An 8762-nucleotide genomic window follows, 5' to 3' on the forward strand; every position below is an offset into this window, starting at 1 on the left:
AAGTGTCAAGCTCTAATTGAACTCCCAGGGAAAGGACATATGTGCTTGATGTCAAAACAAGACGACAACATCACAGATTAAATACGGAAGGGGCACAAGTGACAACACAAAGGCCACTAGTTGTCTACACAGCTGCTGGAAATTAGAGAAAACCTGTTTAAATTTTGGACAAACGCTTCCTTATGTTGCACAAACATGTACATACATCTGCACTTGCCTCGTCTCCATCTGTAGACACCATCTGTAGACACCATACATAGCAATCCAGCATGGTTAGAGAGTGGGATTACCTCGTCTCCATAGTTAATGGCGATGGCATCTAGTGTGTCTATACTCGGATGCCTAGCAGTAGCATGCGAGGACGGTTGCATCCTCTCCGGCGACACTAGCTGCGCCCGCATCTATCGCCGATGCCGAGCCAGAAACCCCGGGTTTAGGTTGGCAGCACAAAAAGTGGCAACCAAGGGTACCTACAACAAAAACGTCAACCTCCACACCAAGCTTCTCTGTCAAAACAACACGAGCAACTTCTGTGTAGGCCACAGGTTATCTCCTCGCTCAATGCCACCGCCTGCCCCTCCTCACCACTTGTCGTCTGCTGCTTTATGGTGACCAAGACCATGCCGCGCCGCTTGGCGTCCTCCCTCCATCAGCTGCATCACCTACATACACAAATAAAAGGGATGAATGCACAGATAGAGAAAACACCTTTGCCCAGCTAAAACCCTGGATGGGTTGCATATATAGACAAATCAATCACCAACTTCAAACTGTGAAAGCTAGGAATCTCAACACATTAAGATAATCTAACCTAGTAAAATAGTAATAGCCAGTGGGTACAACACAACTCACAATCTAGACTTAGGTTGCCTTGCATGAATTTTATAGAAACAAAATTAGCATCGATCGAAACACAGACATGAAAACGCTACTGCTGCTAAGAACATATATAACCTTGAACCATATATGAATTTACACATAAAACTAATACATTGTAAATAAACTAAAAGCTTTCAAAGAACAGTTTTCGCAGCAAAATGACCTTGGGGAAAATATCGAGGATTAACAAGCTTACACTAATGAACCTCTCTAGCGTCTTACATTGTAGTGTTGATGTGGAGGTGCTTAAGGTCAATCTTGACCTCCTGTTTCCATTCTCCAGATCAAAGAAGCCTGAAATGTTCAACATGATAAATCTTGTAAATTCTCTTTCAAAGTTTCAAAAACTCTTTTAAATACAAAGAAAGTATGGTAAAAGGATACTTTTGCAAGGCAAGATGAAATCTTGTGTATTCTCTTCCAGAGTTCAGAGTTTCATAAACATTTGTGAATGCAAACAAAGCATGGTAAAGGGCTACTTGCAAGGCAGGCAGCAAGTACATAAGAACATTCAAGATTAATTAATTTCTGAACTGTTCAAGATAAAACAGGTTTCTAGAGCTGCAAGATCAAGAATAATCAGGTTTCCAAAGTTTAAGAAGAAACATGATGCCTAACAGAGGTTTCTTGGAAGCTCAAGATCAAAACTAGTATTATAATAAAGATTAACAGGTTTCCAAAGCTCATGACCAAATCAATCATCTATAGTATAACACACGTTTGGCATGAAAAAGGTTTGCATTTCCCAGTTCTGTGTGTTTCTTGTACTACTTAGATCAAGCTTGTTCATGCCAACAACTTAACTATGTATCATGACATTGTGCACGAAATACATGACTCGGGTCCTAAGAAATGCATTCATAAGGATCTCAAGTATCTATCATGTCCATTGGTCCCATGTGACATCAAGACAAAGAAAACCATTTACAGATTCAAGCAATGTAACTGGATGGGAAATGACATTAACCCATCATTTTCTTCGTAAGGATAGACACAAGAATCACAATCAAAGCGAATCAGGGACATTCTCACAAGGGACGTACCTGCTGCCGGTTTAGGGCTCCAAGGTGACCGCTCCTTGTCTTGTTGAAGGTAGGATGGGACTGAATTCAATTTGAACTCCATATTGGCTTCCAAAGCATCAAGGTCTGCATTTTTCAGCAAACGAAATGAGAACACCAAAAGGATAAGCGTCTTTGTAATTTGCAACACATGCAAACCGTAAGACCATTTATGAGATTACAACTCGATAGACAAACAAAAGTTGCAGTAAAAAACATGGCTGGCCATGGAGCACTGATAGATGCTGGATAGTAAATTCAAATGCAAATTTAAAAGAACAGTGGTTCCAGGCTGGTTAGTAGTGTAAGTAAAATCGGGTGTCTCGGTAACTTTACAGCACACGACTTGTCACAATACATGGCCTTTGAATTATCTGAGAATAAGCAACGGCCATCGAGCCTTACCTCCCATAAGTTCTGAGAAAACATAAGAATTTGGTAAGCAACAAACAGAGAATGAATTTTATTTAGTGTGCATTATAGATACACACTTGGTTGCATTCTATTTCAACCGATCAAAAGCACTAGCTCTGAATGTACTGGCACAAACCAGTGATGGTTTAAATCCTTTCCGCTGATGATAATATGTATATTTGTTACATGTAGTGGTTTTCCAGAACCTAGAAATATATTGATATTCCGTAACATTGAACATCAAATTATACTACAACTATATATAGAAGAGAAGGAAAAGGATAATGATCAAAGCAATTGTTCTTAGTTCTAAGAACTAGGTTCACAATGGGAATCTTGGAGAGATCTACGTACAACAAATAACTAGAAAAATGAAACAAGACACACTAATCTTGGAACCTGTCCTATACTTTTGTTTCCAAGACACTCTGTTCGGCGGCACCAGTATGTCTGGAATTGAAAGAATGAGACAGAGACAACTAAAATGAGACACCACACCAAGAAAGAAAATAAGACAACTCGTGCTCATACATAAGCAATGTTGTATGATAGACAACCATGGCATCTCCCATGGTGCAAATGTTAATCCGTGATGTTGCAAACAACCATTTTGCTAAAATTTGACCTATTAAGATGCTTTTGCCTATGCCCAAATACCACAAAGGCAAAATGGTAAACATCAAGCCTCGAATAATGACTTTCCCCACACGCACACTCTTAACATCTGATCCTGTGAGATCATCAGCCGCAATGCACTATACAAGCATATTGGCATCAACCCACAACAAGTAATCATCAAGAAGCAAAAAATAATTCAGGAGCATGTAGAGGGATTTGTCAAGCAAACTACATGAAACATGACGAAGTCAATACCTATGATAGTTTTGAAGCAATGGAGGTCGAAGTTGCGAGGCTTGTAGGAGTTCCATACATTTCGGCGAGTGGTACGGTGGGGGACAGCTGTCTGCGAGATAGCATGCATCAAATGCCGGAGACTTGCCAATCATAGACTCGTTGTTCGTGTCCATTCTACTTACAAGTAGAGCAAACCCATCCTTCTACAAATAGTTTAAAAATCTCGTCAATTATTCGGAATGAACACCAAACAGCTCTCTTTGCAATTTAGAGACCAAGATGATAGAGTCCAATGCATTAAAATGTGAACTCAATGCCTTCTAGTGAAAATGCATAGTTCCTTCCTAGTATTAAAGATCAAACGAGGTCACACGCAACACACTCTAGTTGTCCAGTATACTCCCTTGCTATTATGCACTGAAATGCTCAACAAATCCTCCTAGTTCACAGCCGTCCATTTAAATAGGCCATGAAGTAGAAATTATGTGCTCCTGAACTAGCATCTACTTCGAGTAGTGCGGGTTCTTTCACAATCTTCGAGTACTTTCACAATCCAATACCCTATTTTAATTAAAACAAGGCCGGGACAGGAGGATCATTAGACACGGAACTTACGCAGCACCTTCAAATCCTAAAATGAACTTTTGAAGCATCCGATTGACTCAAAGTATAGTGTTAGGAGGCTACTCGCCTAGCATATCTGGATAGTCGAACTGCTACCCCCCTATCAAGACTAAAAAATGTCACTTGATAAACCAATCTAAAAAGGTGATTGTACTCATGTAATAATTATATAAACGCCTCATGAATCCACAAACAGAAGCTCTCAGGTTCCAATCGTACGACACTAAAAGCTGCGCAAGATCGTATTTTTTTACACTCGGTATGAGTCCTGCAACTCCGTGCGGTCTAAGGATCGAAAAGACGATATGTCTCACCTTTTATTGCGGCCTTGTATCCTTAGCAACACAGCAAAATGAAATTCTTAAACCTTTGAGGTAGGTCCAATACCAGAGAAGGTTCCAATTCAAATATTATGTGGCTGTGCCACAACTATTAAACATGGTGAATTAAACAACGGCACCGAGATTGCTTAAACCTTACAGCAGAATAGAAATCACAATTAATTTGCACACAAATACCAAACAAACAAATCAAATTACTAAACGCAATTATTCTAGTTCCACAAGCATTATATTTACACACGAAAACTAACTAAGAAAATTGCTTTCTCACACGCGACAGATCTACACAATAACTAATACCGGTCTACTTATTTCTGATAACAAAGTTGCAGCTACCGATTGAACCCAGAAGAGGAACACCACCTTGTTGACAAGGCTAGATCTAAGCATTAACCTGTTGTAGTGTATAAGCGAACAGTTCGGGCTTTTGGTTCATTAGCTAGTGCATGAAGCTTGACACAACCATCGTCTAGAAATAGAACTAAAAGCTTTTTACCCAACTACTACTACGGGCACCAGTTGACTCCTGCCACGTGGCACCCACAAAGTACCAATTAGCATGACAAATTGGCAGGTGGTGCAAACACCGAATGGATGGGGAGTGCAGAGGGAGGGTCGCACAAGTCAAAGCTGGAGTAGCACACTGGCAGAAAAGATCTCGCTCCAGCAATAATGCAATATCGGTCCTTGCATTCGTAATGGTACGGTGGAATGCAACTGATGTCAAAGTCATATATTTTTGTTTCAGTAAAAGGATCGATATAGTACGTGTTATATGCTGGACAATGTTGTCTATCACGTGCATGTCAATGGACTAGCCTATCATGCATATAGGCACCGGCTACCTATAGCAGCACTTGCAAATAATGCAATTGAGCTTGGAAGGAAGGGTATTGATTTGTGATATTGTTTTCCATATTCAAGAAATACTGATATTCCCAACATATGGTCTCAAAACAAATATCCCTCTAGGAATAGTACCAAAGTTGAAGAAGGCTAACCCTACAATCATGAATTAGGCATGAATTAGAAGGAAACATCAAATCTCAGTACAATGAAATGTCATAGCATTGGGAATCAAATCAATAAAAAAGAGTTCAAAGCAAGAATGGATAAAAGTAAAGCTCTAAGCCTGTGATTATAACATCGAGATGATACTTCTAATCATAGAAAAGCTTGCAGGCTAGCTTGCTATTCTTACAAAGCATAGCTCACATAAGCACCCACATAGTAATGAAGCCCGCCACTTTATAAAGAAACATTCATGTAGATACCAGATGCATGTATAGATACCAATTTCTCACATATGCATGTGTAGATACTAATTGTTCAACTACACAAGAATAACCAGTTCGCTGTTGCACAACACATACAAAGGAGTAGATTCGGATCAAGAGAAATACCAGATAAATCTACGAAGTAAAAAAGATAACACAAGTACCATAAGAATATCTAAACCTCGCGAGCATCATATTTATATACACACATAGGTGACAGCAACAACTAGGTCATGCCAAGATCTAGCAATAAAAGGTCAAGACGACACAATACCAACAACCGGTATTCGAAACCAAATAACACCATTACCACTATAACACAAAATAATCAACTACATTAGCTTAGAAGGACCTCTAATAACCAGGCACATATGTGAAAGTCTTAGGGAATAAACTTAGAAACTACAGTGAGCATATGATCATCATCACCATCAATCAAATAACGGTCATCGTCTCAAGCGCCGGAGCATGGTAAAGCCAAGGCACGATGGTTCACATGGGAGACAGAGATCCAAGTGGTAAACCAGTAGCTCACCTAAGAGGTCGTCCACGAGGATGAGCATCACCGCCACCACGGTTGCAGCATGGTGAGCTCATGACATTCATTAGGACCCGCCTTTGACCTTCGCCATGATCTTGGCTATGATGGGATCCACCTGCAGGTTGACTTCGTGCTTGGCCAAGTTGGTCGGATGGTCATCACTGCCGAGACGCAAAGTCACCCCCTCGGCTCCTCCCCTGCCGCAGAACACCTGAAACATCAAGAATATACTACCCAGCATCATAGCATACATAATTACTACTCCCTCGGTTCTTCAATACAAGACCATTATCAAAAATACATTTTTCACCTATACAGGACCATTAACACTAATCGAGAAAAATTAATTAGCCTTTTGTCTCATAGGACGGTACTTACTAATGCGAACATTGCATGCAGCCATAGAGAAATAGCCACCACTTGAAATATATTTAATTAGGAAGGAACCTGAGAGTATTTCTACATAAATAATCATGCTATTTATCACTTGGCTTTATTTTCTTCGTACTGCAATATGGGTTTGTGTCCTTGTATATAAGAACGGAGGAATTACTAAGTTGTTCATGCAAGAAAAAGCGCAACTATTTTCAGGAAAATTCAAGTCACCATAAATAGCCGCATTCAAGCTGCAATAACATTTGCATAAAGATTAGACAAGGTGCTGATTAACCTAAAATTTCATGGCAAGATATATAAGCAAAGAATCTAACCAAACTACATTACAACGAACATAGCATTTCACAATGTCTTGGACGATTCACCATGATTATTGTGTAGATTTTACATGCTACCTATCCAATAAAACAAGGAATCGATAACGTGTTTTGCATTTTAGGGGGGGAGTCCATATTTTTTAATAAGCAGCAGATCATCTGTAACAAGTGCAATCAAAATCATTATAGACAACAAAACCCTCTTAAATAAGAACTAAAGCTCTAGGCACTACATAAATATCTGGTTTAAGGTTGACATTAATTAAGTCACCCAAACGAAACACACAAGCCTCGAGCCAACATTCTGCTGACACACAGCTCACAAGTTAACTAGAAAGACTTATCTTTGCAAAACATTCAACCACCTCAAGACAACACCCAGCAAACACCCAGCCCAGCAAACACCCAGCCAAGACAAACAAAAACCGCTCGGCATATCAAAAATAAACCGGTTTAAACTTTCCGAACTGGTCGAGCTCAAAATTTTGAGAGCTTGGCTTTAATATCGTAAGTAGAACCAAATACAGTAAAATTGTAAAATGCACCCGGATAAATGTACAAAATCATGGATTCAAAATAGAAAAGGTCAGGGCAATTATTAATGTACCTACAGTAAAATTGCGTTCTTTGATTTTCATCAGCATCATCATCAGAAAACAGACCTACCAATATCAATGCTCCCCCACACCCCGTATACCTCCACATTGCGTGATATCAAGACTAATTCATACACAAGTGCTAATTCATGTCTTACACTATGGCTTGTGCTTTGAACGGCAGCTACTTGGTGTGATACGAAAGTCTCGTTATGAGAGTCCCTCAAGGTAAATGGTGTCGCTGGATAGTTACGAATTCTAGTCATCGGATTACAGCGGGGTTAGACACATGAACGGTACAGCCAATGCTTCAGCAGCTGGGTATGCTGTTTGATTTCAGGAGGGCATAGGTCGAGAAGGAGGAACCTATGAAACAACTCGATGCTTGTGAATGTTATAAGCAGGAGTTGTCCGCAACAAACTTGTGGCGCATTAAGGTAAAACACAGTGAGAACCTCTCCATGATTAACCTTTCTAATGCAGTCTATTGCCCCTCAGTATCTCGCCTCAGAGTGTGCTCCCTGCTCTTGCAACCTTGATAGAACAACCTGTAAATATCAGGAATTAAAATAGATATATATATATATATATATATAACCATGCCAAGAACTTGGCCTGACACTGCTCTGTATGTGACCCATATACATTAACAAACACCTTCATAGGTAATGTTTCAGAGAGACAGATTCATTTTAAATGAGTCATCCGTTTAGTTGCTAGTACTGGAAAGATATAGTAAGATTTTAGATGCCATTGATGGCACAAGACAAATTTTGATTTGGTGAAACAGATTTCCATCTACTGTCTATGCACAATCAAATTTAACAGGAAAAAATACAAGTTTTAGCAAAAACAGATGAAGGAGATGGACCTCAAAGGGCAGCTGCAGATCGGGGAGGTCATCGGCAGCAGCATGAAGGAGTTGTGGAAGGCAGCAATAGGTCGGGGACGTCGCCGGCGCCGGCAGCAACAGTTCCGGACAGGCGACCACCAGCTCCTGCCGCCGGCCGCAGCCAACGCCCAAGCTTCTTGTCCCAAACAGCAACCTACAGGTGGTGCTCAGCATCAAATTTCGAGATGCAAATTCAATATTAATTCGTAGTACTCTATCCACATCATATCGCCAAGGTCTTCCAAGAAGAACATGGCTTGCATCCATATCAACCACATCACACAATATATTCGAGCGATAATATTTACCCAAGGAAAGGGGTAAGTTGCATTGCTTTGTGATTCATAGTTTTGCTCCTTTCTTGAGCCTATATGGATTTGGGTGGTCTTGAGTTTCAAGGTTTAGATGATTAACCAAGTTTTCATAAACTAAATTATCGCAACTGCAACTATCAATTACCAATTTGCATACCTTGCCATTAACAGTGCATTTGCTTTCCAATATCTTCTTCCTCTGTGTCTCTTCTGGTTGCATGGTTGAGCATAAAAGACGTTTGACCACACATACTA

General features: G+C 40.0%; 1 long non-coding RNA gene across 1 annotated transcript; it reads right to left on the reverse strand.

Moving 5' to 3' along the window:
- Nucleotides 1-477: 477 nt before the first annotated feature.
- Nucleotides 478-8289, reverse strand: LOC124676854. Its single transcript, XR_006993829.1, has 5 exons — nucleotides 8173-8289; nucleotides 7772-7849; nucleotides 1923-2027; nucleotides 1102-1173; nucleotides 478-662 (listed from the first exon to the last, which is right to left on the reverse strand). It is a non-coding gene; the product is annotated as an uncharacterized LOC124676854 (long non-coding RNA).
- Between the last annotated feature and the right edge of the window lie 473 nt (nucleotides 8290-8762).

Source organism: Lolium rigidum, chromosome 7, assembly GCF_022539505.1.
Source record: "Lolium rigidum isolate FL_2022 chromosome 7, APGP_CSIRO_Lrig_0.1, whole genome shotgun sequence".
In the NCBI taxonomy this organism is placed as follows: domain Eukaryota; kingdom Viridiplantae; phylum Streptophyta; class Magnoliopsida; order Poales; family Poaceae; genus Lolium; species Lolium rigidum.